Genomic DNA, 19,745 nt, shown 5'->3' on the forward strand with positions numbered 1-19,745 from the left:
ATAGATAGATGATTGCTAGATGATTGATAGATGATAAAGACTTAATAATAGCATTATAGGTGTGTCATTTTCAGCAAAGAAAATAATAAATAACAGTGCATTTGGTTTCCTCAGGAAGTGATCTTTTTAGCATGACCCTCTGTGCTGATGTGCAGAGGAAGAAAGACAACTGAAATAACCAAAAATGCAGAATAGAGACAAAGGTAACTGACTATACCAGCACTGTTTGCAGGAAAATATAAAGTGCAATGTGCACAGCCTAAACTAATTTACTCCTATTAAAGGGACACTAAACCAACATTTCTTTCTTTAATGATTCAGATAGAGCAGCAATTTTAAGCAACTATCTAATTTACTCATAGGCCTCTATTTATCAAGCTGTCAACCGCAAATACGCTGGAGTTCTGCAGCGTATTTGTGGCGAGCCTGATTCGCCGTAGTTATCAAACCCTACAGACCGGCAAAAGTAGAATTTAGTGACGTAACATACGATCCGCCGGACTCAGTCCGACACAGATCGATGGTTACGACACTCCAGATGTTCCGAACACAATCTGACTACTTTTGGAAGATATCAAAGAACTACCAGGTACGCTTGCCACTTTTCCGGCCCAGCATACCTGGTTTTCAAACCGTCGCCCTGGAGGCGGCGGATGCCATAGGAATCAATGGGAGTCTGACAGCAGCGAAAGCTTATGTTCGCTGCTGCCCGATATCCCATTGATTCCTATGGTAATGTCTAAACCTAACACCCTAACATGTACCCCAAGTCTAAACACCCCTAATCTGCCGCCCCTACACCGCCGCCACCTACATTATACTTATTAACCCCTAAGCCGCTGCTCCCGGACCCCGCCGCAACTCAATAAACTTATTAACCCCTAAACCGCCGCTCCCGGACCCCGCCGCAACTCTAATAAATGTATTAACCCCTAAGCCTCTGCTCCTGGACCCCGCCGCCACCTACATTATACCTATTAACCCCTAATCTGCCGCCCCTTATACCGCCGCCACCTACATAAAGTTATTAACCCCTATCCTGCCAATCCCGGACCCCGCCGCAACTAAATAAATTGATTAACCCCTAAACTGCTGCTCCCGGAGCCCATCGCCACCTATATTTATTTTAGCTAGGTAGTTATTAACTAGGTAATAACTATTATTAATAGTTATTAATAGTTAATAACTATTTAATAACTATTCTACCTAGTTAAAATAAATACAAAGTTGCCTGTAAAATAAAAATAAATCCTAAACTAGCTACAATGTAACTATTAGTTATATTGTAGCTATCTTAGGGTTTATTTTACAGGTAAGTAATTTAGTTTTAAATAGGAATAATTTAGTTAATTATAGTAATATTTATTTAGAGTTATTTAAATTATATTTAAGTTAGTGGGCGTTAGGTTTAGGGTTAGACTTAGGTTTAAGGGTTAATATGTTTATTATAGTGGCGGCGGTGTAGGGGGGGGCAGATTAGGGGTTAATAAATATAATGTAGGTGGCGGTGGGCTCCGGGAGTGGCGGTTTAGGGGTTAAACAATTTATTTAGTTGCTGCGGGGTCTGGGATCAGCAGGATAGGGGTTAATAACTTTATGTAGGTGGCGGCGGTATAGGGGGCGGCAGATAAGGGGTTAATAGGTATAATGTAGGTGGCGTCGGCGTCCGGGAGCAGCGGATTAGGGGTTAATACATTTATTAGAGTCACAGCGGGTCCAGGAGCGGCGGTTTAGGGGTTAATAACTTTATTTAGTTGTGGGGGGCTCCGGGAGCGGCGTTTTAGGGGGTAAAACAGTATAGTATAGTGTGGGTGCTTAGTGACAGTATAGCAAGAAAGCTGCGAATAAGCCGAAGAGCAGCGAGATCGATGACTGTTAGTTAACAACAGTCCGCTGCTCATCGCACCGTACTTGGTGCGTGGCTTTTTGACAGCTTTCTTGATAAATTTGGCGAACGTATTCAGGTCCGCGGCGGCGATGTTAGGCGATCATAGGCGAGCATATTGGTGTCGTCGAATGCAAGAAAGTCGACGGCTTGATAACTAGAGGCCCTATTATCAATTCTTCTTCAGTATCTTGCTATCTTTATTTAAAAAGCAGGAATATAAAGCTTACGAGCCGGATGATTTCAGGTCTAGCACCCTGGATAGCGCTTACTTAATGGTGACTATATTTAGCAAACCAATCAGCAAGCGTAACTCAGGTTCTGAATAAAAAATGAGCCGGCTCCTAAGCTTACATTCCTGCTTTTTAAATAAAGAAAACAAGAGAACGAAGAAAAATTGATAATAGGAGTAAATTACAAAGTTGCTTAAAATTTGCAAACAAAAAATCTCAAAATATATTCAAACTACTAAATCCTTATAATATTTTCTAGACATGTGCACGCCGAAAAAAATTAGTTTTGTTTCGTTTTCATTAGTTAAATAAATAATTTTGTTACAGCATATTAGTTATGTTAAGTTAAATCGTTTTTCGGATCCATTCGTTATTTCGGATCCATTCGTTATTTCGGATCCATTCTTTATTCATATTTATTATTCCATTCTAAAGTTTAGAATAGATAATGAATATGAATAAAGAATGGATCCAAAATAACGAATGAATCCGAAAAACTATTTAACTTAACAAAATTATCTAAACCGCCACCCCCCCACATCGCCAACGCTAAATAAAACCTATTAACCTCTAAACCACCCTCCCCTACATCGCCAATACTAACTAAAAACATATTAACCTCTAAACCGCCGTCCCCCCACATCGCAAACACTAAATAAACCCATTAACCTCTAAACTGCCATCCCCCCACATCACCAACACTAAATAAACCCATTAACCCCTAAACTGCCGCCCCCCACATCGTCAACACTAAATGATCTTATTAACCCCTAAACCACCCCCCACATCGCCAACACTAAATAAAGCTATTAACCTCTAAACCGCCATCCCCCCACATCACAAACACTAAATAAACGTATTAACCTCTAAACCGGCATCCCCCCTAAACTGTTGCCCCCCCACATCACCAACAATAAAGCTATTAAGCCCTAAACTGCCATCCTCCACATCGCAACTACCTAAATTAAACTATTAACCCCTAAACCTAACACCCCCTAACTTTAACATAATTAAAATACACCGAAATTAAAGTTACAATTACTAACTACCTAGTTAAAATAAATACAAACTTACCTGTGAAATTTAAATAAAACCTAAGCTTAAACAAAAAAAAAAATCATTACTTGTTTAAAAAAAAATACAAAAATTAAAAAACCTAACATTACAAAAAAAAAAATACAATTACAAAAAATAATAAACACTACAATTACAAAAAAAAAAAACTTCCATTACAAAAAAAATAACAAACAACATTATCCAAAATAATAAAAATTATTCCTATTCTAATACCCCAGTTTAAAAAAAAAAAAACCTAATCTATAAATAAACTACCTATAGCCCTTTAAAGGGCCTTTTGTAGGGCATTGCCCTAAAGTTAACAGCTCTTTTTCCAATAAATTAAACCAAATACTCCCTAGCATTACAACCCCCACCCTCCCAAGCCCCCCCCAAAAAAACTAACTAAAAAAATGGCATTTGTATGGGCATTGCCCTTAAAAGGATATTCAGCTCTTGTTCAGCCCATTAAAAATAAAAAAAGCCCTTATGTAAAAAAAAAAACATCCCAAAAATAAAATTAAGCCTAACACTAACCCCAAAATCGGTACTCACCATTGCTGAAGTCCGGCAAAACATCTTCATCCAGGAGGCTCCATCTTCATCCATCGAGGGTCCATCTTCTATCTTCATGGTTTAAGTGGAGCGGTTGGAGGATGCGCGGAGGCAAAGCAGAGGCCGTGGTCCATCGTTCCGACATGGAGGTCCTCTTAATGCAATCATCTGCCGCATGGGGTACCCTTGCATTCCAATAGGATGAGAGCTGCTTAAATCCTATTGGCTCTCACTAGTATAGGATATGTGCATGTTCTTTTTCAACAATGGATACCAAGAGAACAAAGTATATTTAAAAGTGTAATTGAATTTAAAAGTGACTTAAAATAACATGCTGTATCTGAATCATGCAAGTTTAATTTTTCCTTTCCTTAACCTTTTTAAGATTAACACCATATGATTTTGTCAAATACTAATAAAATGTTCTGCTCTCCTTTCTCTAGCACAATACATTGATAGGTTTTTAGCATATGGCAATACCTATCTTTCATTACTTATATAGGGTTAGATTAGTGGAGCGCTAATTTTTTGCATGCCCGTAAAAGGGCAAATTTGCCCATTTGTTGGCACGCGATTAATAACCAGCCATTACAAGGTGCCAAGGTATAAATTGTATTAAATATACACATTGCAAATTGGATGTGCAAAAAACACCAGGAGCGAAACTACAGGGGGTGCAGAGGGCGCAACTACTGTGGTCCCTTTATAAAGTACTGGGGTGGGTAGGGTCAGGCCAGCCATCTCACTGGCAGATTACAGACTGTGTCACTGACTCACTATATACAGTACTGGTGGGTTAAACAGTGTCACTATATACAGTAATAGGGGGTCAGACCATCTCACAGACTGTGGGCACAGGGTACCGCCTTTTGCAGACTGATTCAAATGTTAAAAAAAAAGGATATGTATCAAATTCACTTTTTTGGGGCGGGGGGTTTTGGGGGGGCCCTTCTTAGATTCTTGCACCTGGGCTCTGTGGTTTCTAGTTACGCCTCTGAAAAACACATAAAGTTGTACTTATAAGTACAAAACACAAAGTGGACTAAAGATATGCGTTTCATGGGCGTGTATGAAATTGTCTCGCAAATCCAACAATAATTATATAAACATTTACTAAAAGAAATAAGATAGGAGCGCCTAAAGACTAGATGAATCCTGCTACTAATACAGTTAATCCCTCAAATGAAACCAAATATGATGCAAAAAACAAATGTGTTATTAGCAGCGCTAAAAGCTTGGATTAATTAAATATCAAGTTTCAGTTAATAACTGATTTAATAAAACATATAAAATCTAGCATTCAATTAAGGGATGTCTACCAATAAGAAACAATGAAGCAGCACAAACAATGTTGTAGAACAAACATATAAAATATAACAGCACAAATTAGGAATGTCACAGTGTTGCAACACAAAAATACATATTTAAAATGTCAGTTAAGACAAATGCATTTGAGCACAATCTATCAAAAACTCTGGAGTTAGGGAGATTTGAATAAACTTGCTGCCGGTCAATGTATGGCAGTTCACAATCCCCTCTGCAGATCTCAAACCCAACCAGAGGGATGGTACAAGTTATGGAGATAGGCGTTTACCTTTACTATTTTCCCCTTGGCGGGACTGACCGCGTCCAGAGGGATTAAAAGGGTAATGGATGTAAAAAAGTACCTTTGGTTGGTTCAAGAACTTCAGTAGAGGTTTCCTTATTACCCCATTGTTCTATCCTCCTTGAAAGTAATTAGGGTTTGTGTTTGTGAGGCTCCGATTGCGAGTGGGTGGTCACCTGACTCCCATCTATATTTCAGAGGTCAGAGGTCAGGTTACAGCCCAACTGCTACGGATGACAACAATGAATGTACTATGCAATCCTCTCTGAGTTTTAACTGGTTTAGCAGATAAAGAGTCTATTTTACACCTACTCCTATATGTATCCTAGGCGCCTTAGGGAAGGAATTTGGTTGGTATAGCACCGTCACAGAGATTCATCGAAACCTCAAAAATTGGACAAAAGTTCCAGTAAACAGCCAAATATAGGTGGCTGGATGTGGCAATAGGTCTGTATAAAAGTGGCAGCAAGTCCTGGTCAACGCGTTTCATGTGGGCTTTATCAAGACATGCTCATACGTCTTACTTGTAGACTTAAAAAGGCCTCCCTTCTTTTTAATTGGTTAAAATTCATCCTGTTGTGTCTTTTAATAAAGGTGGTATTTATTTAGGGAGGAATCTTTGGATTGATTTCCAAGTTCATCTTTTTACATAAAAATAGTATAATAAAATGCTGCATAGCATATATATAAGCCATTTGTGCTGCTATAGAACATTTTATATACATTGTATGTAATGGGTGTATACAAAACTGAGATTACATACACAAAATAGTTTGGTCAAAAACTAAAAAAAAAGAAAGAAAAACAATATAAGTAAGAATATACAATTAAACGATGAGCCTGATTTTAGAGGAAATTTCAATGAAAATATAGATTTATTGGGCATAGTATCTAGAATTTCTAAAGAGTGGAATAGAGGGAAAGGGAAGAATAAGGGTTGGGACATTATTTATAGAAAGGGGGAGATATCAATTTCAGAATTTAAACCTCCTGGTTGTAAAGTATCTAATTTATAGATTATTCCTGCTTCTGCTCTGAGTAATTTCTTTTACCAATCTCCCCCTCTTCAATCTGGTTTTATTTTCTTAATACCCCAGTATCGAAAATGTTTAAGGGTATTATTATGTATTTCCCTGAAGTGACTATAAATATCTGGATCTAGGTTACCCCTATCGATACATGACAGATGTTCCCTGATTCTTTTACGTAGTGTTCTGGTCGTTTCACCAATATAGAGTTTTTTACATGAACACTGGATTGCATAAATTATACCTTTGTCTTGGTATCTAATCATATCCCTAAGGTTAAATTCAAAGTTGTTTATCTCTGATTTGAGGACTATTAATTTACTGCTGTATTGACACGCCCTACAGTCAAAACAGAAAAAAAGCCATTTAGTTGATTCCATTCTATACTTACTTCACAGCTCTTGGTTTTAAATTTTTAGTTCACTGGGAGCTAGTAGGCTTTTCAAAATTTTTGCTTTTCTATATATCACTTTGTACTGGTCCGTTACTTTTTCACCTATAATAGGGTCTGTTTGAACCAGATGCTAGTGTTTTTTTAGATTTTTTTGCTATTAATCTGTTATCATGATTGTAGTTAGTAATAGACAGCACATCTATTATAGGAGAGTCTCTTTGTTGATCTTTCCATTTTTTTGGTTGATATGTAAGGTAACTATTTCCCTTTTATCAGTTTCTTGTTTGGCTTGTTCAATTATTATTAGGTCATAACTTCTTTCTATGAATTTCTGTTCTAGAATCTGGATTTGCTTCTGATAGTCTAATGTTCTTGAACAATTTATTTTAATCCTAAGGTATTGTCCCTTAGGGACATTATCTTTCCATTTTTTTAAGTGGCAACTGTTATAATGAATTAGGTTGTTAGCATCAACCTCCTTGCAGTGTGTTTTAGTTACCAGGTTGTTGTCTATAAGCTTACTATCTAGGTCAAGAAATGTTATACAGGTTTTACTATAATTATGAGTGAATGAAATACCCATATTATTTCTATTCATATCAGTTATTATATGGTCTAGTTCAACTTCACTCCCTCTCCAAATAAAAAACAGATCATCGATATATCTTTTATATAGCACAAGATTCGCACCCAGACTATGACTGGGGAAGAAATGGTCCTCCCAATATCCCATAAAGAGATTCACATAGCTGGGTGTGAATCTTGTGCCCATGGCTGTGCCTCTCTTTTGAATATAGAATTTTTTCTTAAATGAGAAATAGTTATGATAAAGGATGAATTTGATTCCCTCCATGATAAAATCTATTTATTATTTTAGTAGTGTAGAGTCCTTATCCAAATTGAATTGTATAGCCTTCATCCCTAATTGGTGATCTATAATCGTGTATAACGATGAGACATCGCATGTCACTAATATATAGTGTGGTTCCCATTCTACTCTATCAAGGCATTTCAAAATGTCAGTTGTATCCTTTAGATAGGAGGGTAAGGTTTTTACATAATTTTGCAAGTAACAATCTTTATACTTAGAAAGATTGGATGTGAGTGAATTAATACCTGATATTATGGGACTACCCGGGGGATGAGTCAAACTTTTATGAATTTTGGGTAAGAAATATAGAATAGGAATTTTTGGAAATTTAGGACAAAGAAATTTGTATTCCTTCATATTTAAAATTAATTTAGATTTTGCATCATCTAATATATTGGTAAGTCTCAATGAAATTTCTTTTTATTGGATCTAGTTTTAGTTCTTGATATGTGTCTGTTTCACCTAGAAGTCTATGTGCTTCTTTTGTATAGTCAGACCCCCTTTGTCAGCTAGTTTTATTATTATTTGTTTATCATTTTGCAATTCTTTTAGGACTGACCTCTCTTTAAATGTCAGATTCCATGGTGTATTTTTATTTATTTTGGCCATTTTTACGTCCTTCTGTACCAGTTTTTGGAATAGTTCCAGATTTCTCCCCTTCTCATTGGTGGGGTAGAATCTGGACTTGGGTTTGAGGTCTGAATGTACTATTTAAGGGGTATCAGGGGTGTTTCCTGTATCAGGAAGAGATACATTTGTTTGTGGTTTATTATTTGGCTAATTTCTTTCTATTGGATCACACATAAAATATTTTTTGAGTGTCAGCTTCCTGACAAATTGACTTACATGGATATGAGTATCAAATTTGTTTAACCTAGTGGATGGGGCAAAACTAAGACCTAAGTATAGAATCCTTTCTTCCTCATTAGTTTTTACTTAAATTAAAAATACCATTCCTTTTATTTGTATTATTTCACTCTTTTTGTTTCTCTCTCTCTTTATTTTTCCTCCATTACTTCCTCTCTTGTTCTTTTCCTTATTCCTATTGGTGGGTCTTTTTTGTGCTCTGTATTTTTTGAAGAGCATGGTCTTTGTGGGCTCATTTGTAAAAAATAATTTACACTTTCTGGGTGTTTGTCTTCATCTAGAATTTGGAATCTGTTGTTAGTATTAACTCTCCAATTTCTAACATGTTCCCTGGAATGTGGTGAGTAATAATTAGATTGTTGATTATTGACTGTATTCCAATATCTATTGTATCCATCATTCTGCCTAAGGTTTTTTATCTTTCTATTATTTGACCAATCTGTATTGGTCATATAGCTTTTTTGTTTGTTATAACCTCCACGGTACCCTTCATAGCTTCTGTTTAGTGATGTCGCGAACCTAAAATTTTGCGTTTGCGAACGGCGGACGCAAACTTCCACATCTGTTCGCGAACAGGCGAACCGGGCGGGCCGCCATAGACATCAATAGGCAGGCGAATTTTAAAACCCACAGGGACTCTTTCTGGCCACAATAGTGATGGAAAAGTTGTTTCAAGGGTACTAACACCTGGACTGTGGCATGCCGGAGGGGGATCCATGGCAAAACTCCCATGGAAAATTACATAGTTGATGCAGAGTCTGGTTTTAATCCATAAAGGGCAAAAATCACCTAACATTGCTAAATTGTTTGGAACAACGTGCTTTAAAACATCAGGTATGATGTTGTATCGATCAGGTAGTGTAAGGGTAACGCCCGCTTCACAGTGACAGACCAAACTCCCCATTTAAAGGGACAGTCTACACCAGAATTTTTATTGTTTTAAAAGATAGATAATCCCTTTATTACCCATTTCCCAGTTTTGCATAACTAACACATTTATAATAATATACTTTTAACCTCTGTGATTATCTTGTATCTAAGCCTCTGCAAACTGCCCCTTTTTTCAGTTCTTTTGACAGACTTGCAGTCTAGCCAATCAGTGCCTGCTCCAAGATAACTTCTCGTGCACGAGCACAGTGTTATCTATATGAAATACATGAACTAACACCCTCTAGTGGTGAAAAACTGTTAAAATGCAATCTGAAAGAGGTGGGCTTCAAGGTCTAAGGTGGGCTTCAAGGTCTAAGGTGACACTGTGCCCTGGCAGGCAGGCACTGAAACGCACACGTGTGAAGGAAACTGACTGCTATTATTTAACACAGTCAAAAAAGTGTTTGTTTTTTTTCAAAATCTACACTACTGTTACACCACATATGAGTTGCACTGCTGTGACACTGTGCCCTGGCAGGCAGGCACTTAAACGCACACGTGTGAAGGAAACTGACTGCTATTATTTAACACAGTCAAAAAAGTGTTTTTTTTTTTTAAATCTACACTACTGTTACACCACATATGAGTTGCACTGGGGTGACACTGTGCCCTGGCAGGCAGGCACTTAAACGCACACGTGTGAAGGAAACTGACTGCTATTATTTAACACAGTCAAAAAAGTGTTGTTGTTTTTAAATCTACACTACTGTTACACCAGATATGAGTTGCACTGGGGTGACACTGTGCCCAGGCAGGCAGGCACTGAAACGCACACGTGTGAAGGAAACTGACTGCTATTATTTAACACAGTCAAAAAAGTGTTGTTTTTTTAAATCTGCACTACTGTTACACCAGATATGAGTGGTGGGACTGGGCAAGTGGGCACAGTATACGCTGTGAGCCTGATACACACGCTGGCAGGCAGGCAACTGCAATTAGATTACACAGGGGAAAAAAAAGCAGCCCTAAAAAGGGCTTTTTGGGGTGCTGTCCTTACAGCAGAGATCAGATGAGTCCTTCAGGACTGTAGTGGACACTGAATACACTAGCCTAGCTATAGATTTCCCTACTAAATCAGCAGCAGCTACACTGTCCCTCCTCTCACTAACAATGCAGCTTCCGAATGAATCTAAAATGGATGCTGTCCAGGAGGTAGGAGGGTCTGGGAGGGAGGGTCTGCTGCTGATTGGCTGGAATGTGCCTGCTGACTGTGAGGTACAGGGTCAAAGTATTACTCAATGATGACAAATAGGGGGCGGATCGAACATCGCATATGTCCACCCACCGCGGCGAACGCGAACATGCTATGTTCGCCGGGAACTATTCACCGGCGAACAATTCGCAACATCACTACTCCTGTTGCTTTCATTGTGTGAATATTCTGTATCATTTACATCCTTCCTTGATCTATTAGAATCTCCTCTAGATTGATAGTGTGTTGGTGCCCTGTCATATGTGTTTCTATATTCCGGTTCATCTCTATATCTTCTATTATATGTCATTCTATCTGATGGCATTCTTTCTCTTTGAGGAAATTTCGATTCATTCATGATCTCTGTTTATATGTGTTTTGTCATTCTTTTTGCTGTCTATTTGGTGGAATTTCTGTTGAGGTAAATACTTCTGTATTATTAACCCCTTCTTCCTCTGTACTAGTTGTCTTAGAATTATCTCTTTTTTAGTTTTTTTAATCTTACTTCACATAATTTGTGATTTAAAGTGTTTAATTTTTTCATAATTTCTCTTTGTGTGGTTTTATAATTCGTGGTTTCTTTTTTATCGACTAATTTATTTTTTAGTGTGACTATATCATTTTTTACAATTTCAAGTGAATATTCCCGTGATTTCTTTAACCCCTTAACGACCGAGGAGGTGCCAGGAACGTCCTACTAAAAAACACCCTTAACAACCAAGGACGTTCCTGGCACGTCCTCTGGTCTTTCAAGCGCTGGAAGCGATCCTGATCGCTTCCAGCCACTTTTGTGGTATTGCAGTGATGCCTCGATATTGAGGCATCCTGCAATACCAATTTTTTACAAACCAATGCAGAGAGAGCCACTCTGTGGCCCTCTCTGCACCGGTAGGGATGGTGCCGATCGACCATCGTTGGTGGGTGGGAGCATTGGCAGCTGGGTGGGAGCGTGCAGGGGGGCCTGTGTGGGGTGCGCGCGTGCATGTGTGCGCACGTGCAACAAACCATTACCATCAATGAAAGTGAATGGTTAGGAGGGAGAGGGAGGGGGAAAAATAAGGATTGGAGGATCTGGGAGGGGAGAGGGAGGGGGGTTTTGAGGGGGGGCTTTTTAGATACATTTAGATACATATACAGTTTTGTATACACCCATAACATACAATGTATCTAAAATGTTCTATAGCAGCACACATGGCTTATATATATGCTATGCAGCATTTAATTTTATGTAAAAAGATGAACTTGGAAATCAATCCAAAGATTCCTCCCTAAATAAATACCACCTTTATTAAAAGACACAACAGGATGAATTTCAACCAATTAAAAAGAAGGGAGGCCTTTTTAAGTCTACAAGTGAGCAGTATGTGCATGTCTTGATAAAGCCCACGAGGGAAACACGTTGACCAGGACTTGCTGCCACTTTTATACAGACCTATTGCCACATCCAGCCACCTATATTTGGCTGTTTTGTCCAATTTTTGAGGTGTTCAATGAATCTCTGTGACTGTGCTATACCAACCAAACTTCTTCCCTAAGGCGCCTAGGAAACATATAGGAGGAGGTGTAAAATAGACTCTTTATCTGCTAAACCAGTTAAAACTCAGAGAGGATTGCATAGTACATTAATCATTGTCATCCGTAGCAGTTGGGCTGTAACGTGACCTCTGACCTCTGAAATATAGAGGGGAGTCAGGTAACAACATGCTTGCAACTGGAGCTTCGCAAACACAAAGCCGAATTACTTACAAGTAGGATAGAACAATGAGGTAATAAAGAAACCTCTACTGAAGTTCTTGAACCAACTAAAGGTACCTTTTTACATTCATTACCTTTATAATCCCTCTGTCCCTCTGGGCGAGTTCAGAACCGCTGAGGGGAAAATAGTAAAGATAAACGCCTATCTCCATAACATGTACCATCCCTCTGGATGCGGTTGAGATCCGCCGAGGGGATTGTGAACTGCCATACATTGACCGGCAGCAAGTTTATTCAAATCTCCCTAACTCTAGAGTTTTTGATAGATTTTCTCAAATGCATTTGTCTTAACTGACATTTTAAAATACGTATTTTTGTGTTGCAACACTGTGTCATTCCTAATGTGAGCGGTTATATTTTATATGTTTGTGCTACAACATTGTTTGTGCTGCTACATTGTTTGTTATTGGGACACGTCCCTTTATTGAATGCTAGATTGTTACTAGATTTTTATTTTTTATGTTTTATTAAATCTGTTATTAACTGAAACTTGATATTTAATTAATCCAAGCTTTTTTTTTAATTAATAACACATTTGTTTTTATATAAACATTTATGCCATACAGATCTCACTTTTTTCCTTGAAAATTAAAAGTTAGCGAGCTGTTATCAAAATACTCAAAACACTAATTACTCTGAAAGGAAAACCTATGCATATAAAAAATAACAGGAATTTTAAGGTACAGTGGACTGTATTTCGTTTTGTATTAGGCGTAATATTACAGTTGAAACATATGTCGGGTTCTCCGTGTGTTTTTCATCCTCTATTGCAGAGCGCTCTCATTATTTCTATGGGAGACATCTCGCCACTCGCAGGGACAGACCCTTTTTTATAGAATTCCAAGAGAGCTGTCCCTGTGTGTGTTGGCGTGGGAACCACATCTAGACCAATTTTTGGAATCAGCCCCAAAGTCAATATAAATATAGCAGAACTAGCAAGCCATCCATCCACTTTAGCCAACTCTCATCTTTGCAAATGCCCCCCACTTATGTCCTATGCATTTGCCAATCAGGGAGTGATATACATGATCTTCTGCATATATCAAGCAATCACTTTGTAGTATGTACAATGGTCACAGTTCTAAATTCCACAGAATGTACTACAGCCTCTCTGGGGCAGTGGAAAACTACATTTGTAGATCTAAAGGGGCATTGTACCTCAAAAATGACTTGTTCTAATTCATTAGTGCATGTAATTTTATCACTATTCACCTCTTTCCCTTCTCTCCTCTAAGCTATACATATTTAGGTCATTCAGTCTTTCCTGGTAAATTGTATTTCTTTAGACCATGTACCATTTAGTAGTCTTCCTCGGAGGTACAGGATAGTGTAGGGCACTCCCAGGTCTTCCTAGAAGTACTGGCAACATTGCCATTAAAATGTGTGGTGATGTCAACCCTTTGCATAGTTATAAACAAGCAACAGTGCAAGAATAATATGGTCTAGGTAGGGATGGGTGAATGTTTCTAAAAATTTGAAATTTGAAATTAATTTTGATACACTCGTTCATTTGAATCAAATTTTTAATGTTTATATAGCATTCTAACATTCTATTTTGGAATTTTCATTTTCGAATTTTTCAATAACATTCGAAAATATTTGTGCGAAATAATAGAATGTTTAGCTATGTATTTTATATCACATTCAATTTCGAAATGTCACATTCAAATTCAAAATAGTATTTCTAGTCTACAACTGTGTTTTATAAATGTAATATTCAAATTTGAATGTGACATTCAAATTTGAATCTGACATTCAAAATCGAATGTGACTACATTCGTTCTGACATTTAAATTAGAATATAAACACATTCGCCCATCCCTAGTTCTAGGACAAGGCACGACAAACCAATTAGCCAAGGAAGCCACTGGCTCCTAGAAATTTACCCCTGGCTCCTAACTTTTTGGTTTATTCTCCATATATCTACATACAACTACCAGTGTCTGGCTACTAAAAGTATGTCTGGTTGCAAAATGATAAACAGATTTGTCAACCCCTGTTTGGACCCCTTCTCTAGGACATTAGAGCATTTTCTTTTGCTCCATAACTCATAACCCTACCTGCCACAGTCAGTAATGTCCCAAGGCCGTATCCTGATACCTTTTCAAAATTAAATGCAACGTGACAGATATACATCCCGTTGTCTGATGGGCCCACTCTGTGCAATACGATATTGGCCGATCTGTTTTTGATAAAATCCTCCCGACTTCCTTTGGAGATGCGGCCCATGAAGTCTGGATTACTATCAGAAACCACAGACATGTTTATCTCATGTTTGTACCACCTGAACCAGCCAACCCAGTGCACATCTTCACTGCTTATGGTGTAGTTACAGTGTAAGGTGACATTACTGCCCGGCAATGTGGTCACTGCAGGGATCTGAGATACATAGATAGTCTGTGAGTGAGACTCTGAAAAAACAAAGTGCAGAGTAAGTGGGAGAATTTGTTAAGACTGGTGTTATGCATCTGAACTAAAGCAAAGGTTAAATAATCAGCTGATCAGTAACCATGGTTACTAACCCACTCTCACCATCATCTGATTATTTCACCTGTTCTCTAGTTCAGATATCATGAAAATATGGCTTGTTAGTGTGCCCTGGACTGGAGTTGAAAAGCATTGTTTGCCTTATCTTGCTAAACTGAACATAAATAACAATCATATGAATAGAGATATGGTCGAGATATGGTCGATTATAAAAACACAAAAGATAAAGATACAACTAGTGACACTCAACCATTTGAATCAGAGACAGATAAACCCCAACAAGAAAATGATCAAAAATGGAGGATCTTCTCTAAAAAGAATAATAAAAAGAATATTAAATTTAATTCTAATATGAATAGAACTAATCTAAGGAATGATAATACCAACTATGAATATAACCAAAAAGGCTCTTTTTCAAATTTAAGACCTTCAGGTGAATATCTAAAACAAAATCCTAATTATAATTATAACAACAATTGGAATAGAGATAATGGAAACAGAGAGAGACATTTTGACAACTACAGCTCTCCTGCTTATCGAGGAAATAATTATAGAGATAGGAAAAATGACAATTATGGTTATTCTACATATCAAAGAGATAGTTATAATTATAATAGGCCCAATTATAATAGACAAAATTGGAGAGCTAATAAAGATGATTGGAGACAACCTGAACAAAATTGGTCTAATCACAATAGATTTGAACCCCTAAGAGATTTAGATCTGAGAACAAATCTAGATAGTCCCCAACAAGGTACCTCAGTCTCTTTTTTAGGAGAGGACAAAAGAGAAACAGAAAGAATGAAACAGAAAAAAAGAGAAAGAGAGGAACCAGAGGTAGAGGAGGAAAGAGAGAAAATGAGAAGAATGAGATAGATAAACAAGGGATTTTTAATTTAAGTTCCTTAGAATTAAGTGAAAACCAATATAAAGTATTGCAAAAAGGTCTAACATTTGCACCATCAAATAAACTGAACAAATTTAATACTCTAATAAATGTAAATAGTTTCATTAGAAATGTTACTCTTAAAAGATATTTTATAAAAAATCCAGTTGCACGTGAAATAACAAATGATAATAGAGGCTTTCATCATACCAATTTAAAGCCTAAATCACAATTTTTTCCATCCTCAGAAAAAGGTAGAAACATAGAAATGTTTGAAAGGGCAGTAAAAAAGGATATAGAGAACCTGAATTTAGATAAAATGAAATATAATTTAACAAAAAAAGAAAATGATATTTTAAAGAATTTACAAAACAATTCATCAATTACCATAAAGCAAGCGGACAAGGGGGGGGGGGATTGTTTTATTAGATACTATTGATTATTTAAAAGAGGCTAACAGGTTATTAGATGATGTTGAAACATATAAGAAAATTAAAATCAATCCAACTTCGAAATTAAGTAAAGAATTGATAAAATTATTAGATGAAGCACACAGCATAGGAATTATAAATGGAAAGGAATATGGCTTTTTAAACGTACAATACCCTAGAATTCCTATTTTTTATTACCTTCCAAAAATCCATAAATCCCTTAAAAATCCCCCTGGAAGGCCTATAATTTCTGGGATTGAATCTATTTCATCAAATTTATCGGAATATGTGGATAATTACCTTCAAGACTATGTAACCTGTCTCCCATCTTATTTAAAAGACTCTACTGAGTTATTAAAAATTTTAAAAAATATAAAGTGGGAGAAAGATTTTATCCTTGTAACTTGTGATGTGTGCTCGCTATACACTAATATTAGACACCATTTAGGCCTCCAAGCAGTAGAATATTTTCTAAATAAAAGAAGTGATATGCCTTTGGAACAAATACAATTTTTATTGGATAGTATTTCGTTTATTTTAAATAATAATTATTTCAATTTTAACAATCAATTTTATCTACAAATTAAGGGAACGGCGATGGGCACCAAGTTCGCCCCCAGTTATGCAAATCTTTTTATGGGATACCTAGAAGAGAAAATAATACATGGATCCCATTGGGAGGCGAACTTGGTGCTCTATCGTCGTTTCATAGATGATATTATTTTAATTTGGAAGGGTGACAGAGAAATTTTAGATATGTTTTTAGAAGATTTTAATACTAATGATTTTGATATTAATTTAACATATGAAATTAGTACAAATGAGACTAGCTTTTTGGATATAGATATAGAAATCCAAAATAATGAGATTATTACAAAAACTCATTTTAAAAAGGTAGATTCAAATGGTTATATTCATAACACTAGTTGCCATTACAAGAAATGGCTGGAAAATATTCCAAAAAATCAATTCTTACGAATTAAAAAAAATTGTACCAAACAAGAGGATTTTGAAAAACAAGCTATATATTTGGAAAATAAATTTAAAAAGAGAGGCTATAAAGAGAAAATTATAAATGAAGCCAAAATAGAAGCTAGAGAAAAAACACAACATGAACTATTACAGCATAAAATAAAGAATGTCCAGAATGAGGGATTTTTAAATATACCATTTATTACAGATTATAATATTAATCACAGTAAATTAAGAGGAGTTTTAAATAAGCACTGGCACTTACTTCAAAGAGACCCCTATATTGGTGAGGCCTTAACAGATAAACCAAAAATAGTTTTTAAAAAAACAAGAAACTTGAAAAACATTCTGGCACCTAGCACTTTTAAACCAATTAAAGCAAATCCCTCAGATGTAGACTTAAAAAGACAGAAAATAGAAGGATTTTTTCCATGCTTATCTTGTAAAGCATGCAAATACAGTAACAAAAAAACAAGTGTAAAATCAACTGTTACTCAAAAAGATTTTAAAATCAGAGATATAATAAAATGTTCTGATAAAAACGTAGTATATTTAATTGAATGTCCTTGTCATAAGCAGTACTTGGGGGAAACCTCACGTATGTTGAGGGATAGAATTAGAGAGCACATCCTAAATATTGAACATGGATATGAGAAACATCTGCTCTCTAAACATTTTAAAGAAAAACATAATCAGAATCCAAAAGGTTTAAAATACTGGGGCATAAAGAAAATTAAACCAGACTGGCGTGGGGGAGATATAAATAAAAAACTTTTAAGAACAGAAGCTGAATTAATTTTTAATTTTAAAACCCTGACCCCCCTAGGCCTTAATGCAGAGTTAGATCTTAATCCTTTTTTGTAAGTTTTAGTCCCTTTAGGACCTCCCCCCCTTTTTTATGATCCCCTTTTTTGATTTATCTAGACTATATGTATTTAATTAAAGATAATTTAAAAAAGTTTTATTTTAGTTATTTATTTATTATAATGGGAATCTCCTCACCGGGAGTATTCCATGGTGTGGAAAGTTCCAATATCCTGCCCTCAATGTTTCATGCAGAACCAAATAGATGGTCAAGGGTAACCAATGAAAGAAAATATTAACCCATTTTTTAATATGTACACTTTTTTATATGTACATTTTTATTGTAAATTCATGGTTGTATTTTAAGAAATTTCATCATCTAGTCTTTTAAATTATATTAAATAACCATACCATAACATCAATGGGAACTGCAAATATCAATATGCTTAAAATTATATACTTTCATTTTTTTGATGAATTTTTTATATTTGTATATATGTATTAGAACTGATATTCCATTATCATGATATCTCCTCCAAAAAGATGTATTTATTATAAACACCGAGGATAAACTAAAGTGAGAAACTTAAAGAAATGAGAGGTCCCTTTAAGAGAGTGAAAAAACTTTCCCTTGAAGAATTCCGGCATAAAAGACTCCCTGACAGGATGCAGCTTATCTTGACAAAGGCACTCCTGCTGAAACGCGTAGATGGTATTGGATAAGATCCGTTGGGCTGGCCAGCTTCGGTAACGGAACTTTTCTCTTGCTCACTCCTGTGGACAGCATCTTCTGTGGGAGACGGAATTCTACAGTAAGAATAAGCGGACACCTCAATAACAAATATTTTGTGCTCCTGGTAGCACTGCGAGAAAAGAACTGTACGAAAGTTTTTTGAAATAACTAACACCGGCAACCTGGTAAAGCTATTGGTGCGGCTAAGAGGTCACGTGAAGGTATACACGCCAAGGCAAAAGTAACGGCTGACCCAGAAACGCCACACAGCACCGCAAGGAAAAAGCTGATCCGGGGAAAGGTAACATTATCGTAAGCCTTTCGAATTCCGGTGAGTGTTGTTAAAACTTTCAATTTGGATTTAAAAAACCAAAAAACTTTTTTCATATAAATGCTAATAGAGGATATATCGCTACCAAATAATTGACCCTGAATACCATAGTAACTATCATAAAAAAAGGGATACCTCACAATAAGGAACTGACAACTTTAAAAGTTTATCTCCTATGGTGTTGTCTCCACTGAAAAGTTATTTATTAGTCCAAACGATACATTGGAACTAAGGACACGTTTTACTGACAATCCATTTTTGATACATAAGTTTCTCAGCAATAAATTTCTGGCAACAAATCTAGTACAACAAAATACTGACTAAATAGTATTGGAGAGATATCTTAGGATCGTGATAGCTTTTATCAATTCATGTGTTTTTAAAAATATCAATTTATATGAATTTAAAACTAATTTTGATTGTAGTATATATGAAATAAGGTGCACCTTATATATAAGTGTTTTTTGTGTAATAAAATTTAATAGTGTATAGATATATTGTATTTGTTTTTACTATATATAGTGTTTGATAAATGACATTATTTATATTATAATTTCTCTGATATTCAATATAGTGTTATTAAAATATAGGTAGAGCTGTTTAGCGCACTCTAATTGTGTATACTTATTACTTTTTGTGTGGGTACTGGGAAACCACACTTTGTAGAGTTGCTTTTATCTACCACTAAAGGGTTTAACCCTTTTTTTGCATAAATAACAATCATAACAA

The sequence above is a fragment of the Bombina bombina genome, chromosome 7 (genome assembly GCF_027579735.1).
Source record: "Bombina bombina isolate aBomBom1 chromosome 7, aBomBom1.pri, whole genome shotgun sequence".
Taxonomy (NCBI): Eukaryota; Metazoa; Chordata; class Amphibia; order Anura; family Bombinatoridae; genus Bombina; species Bombina bombina.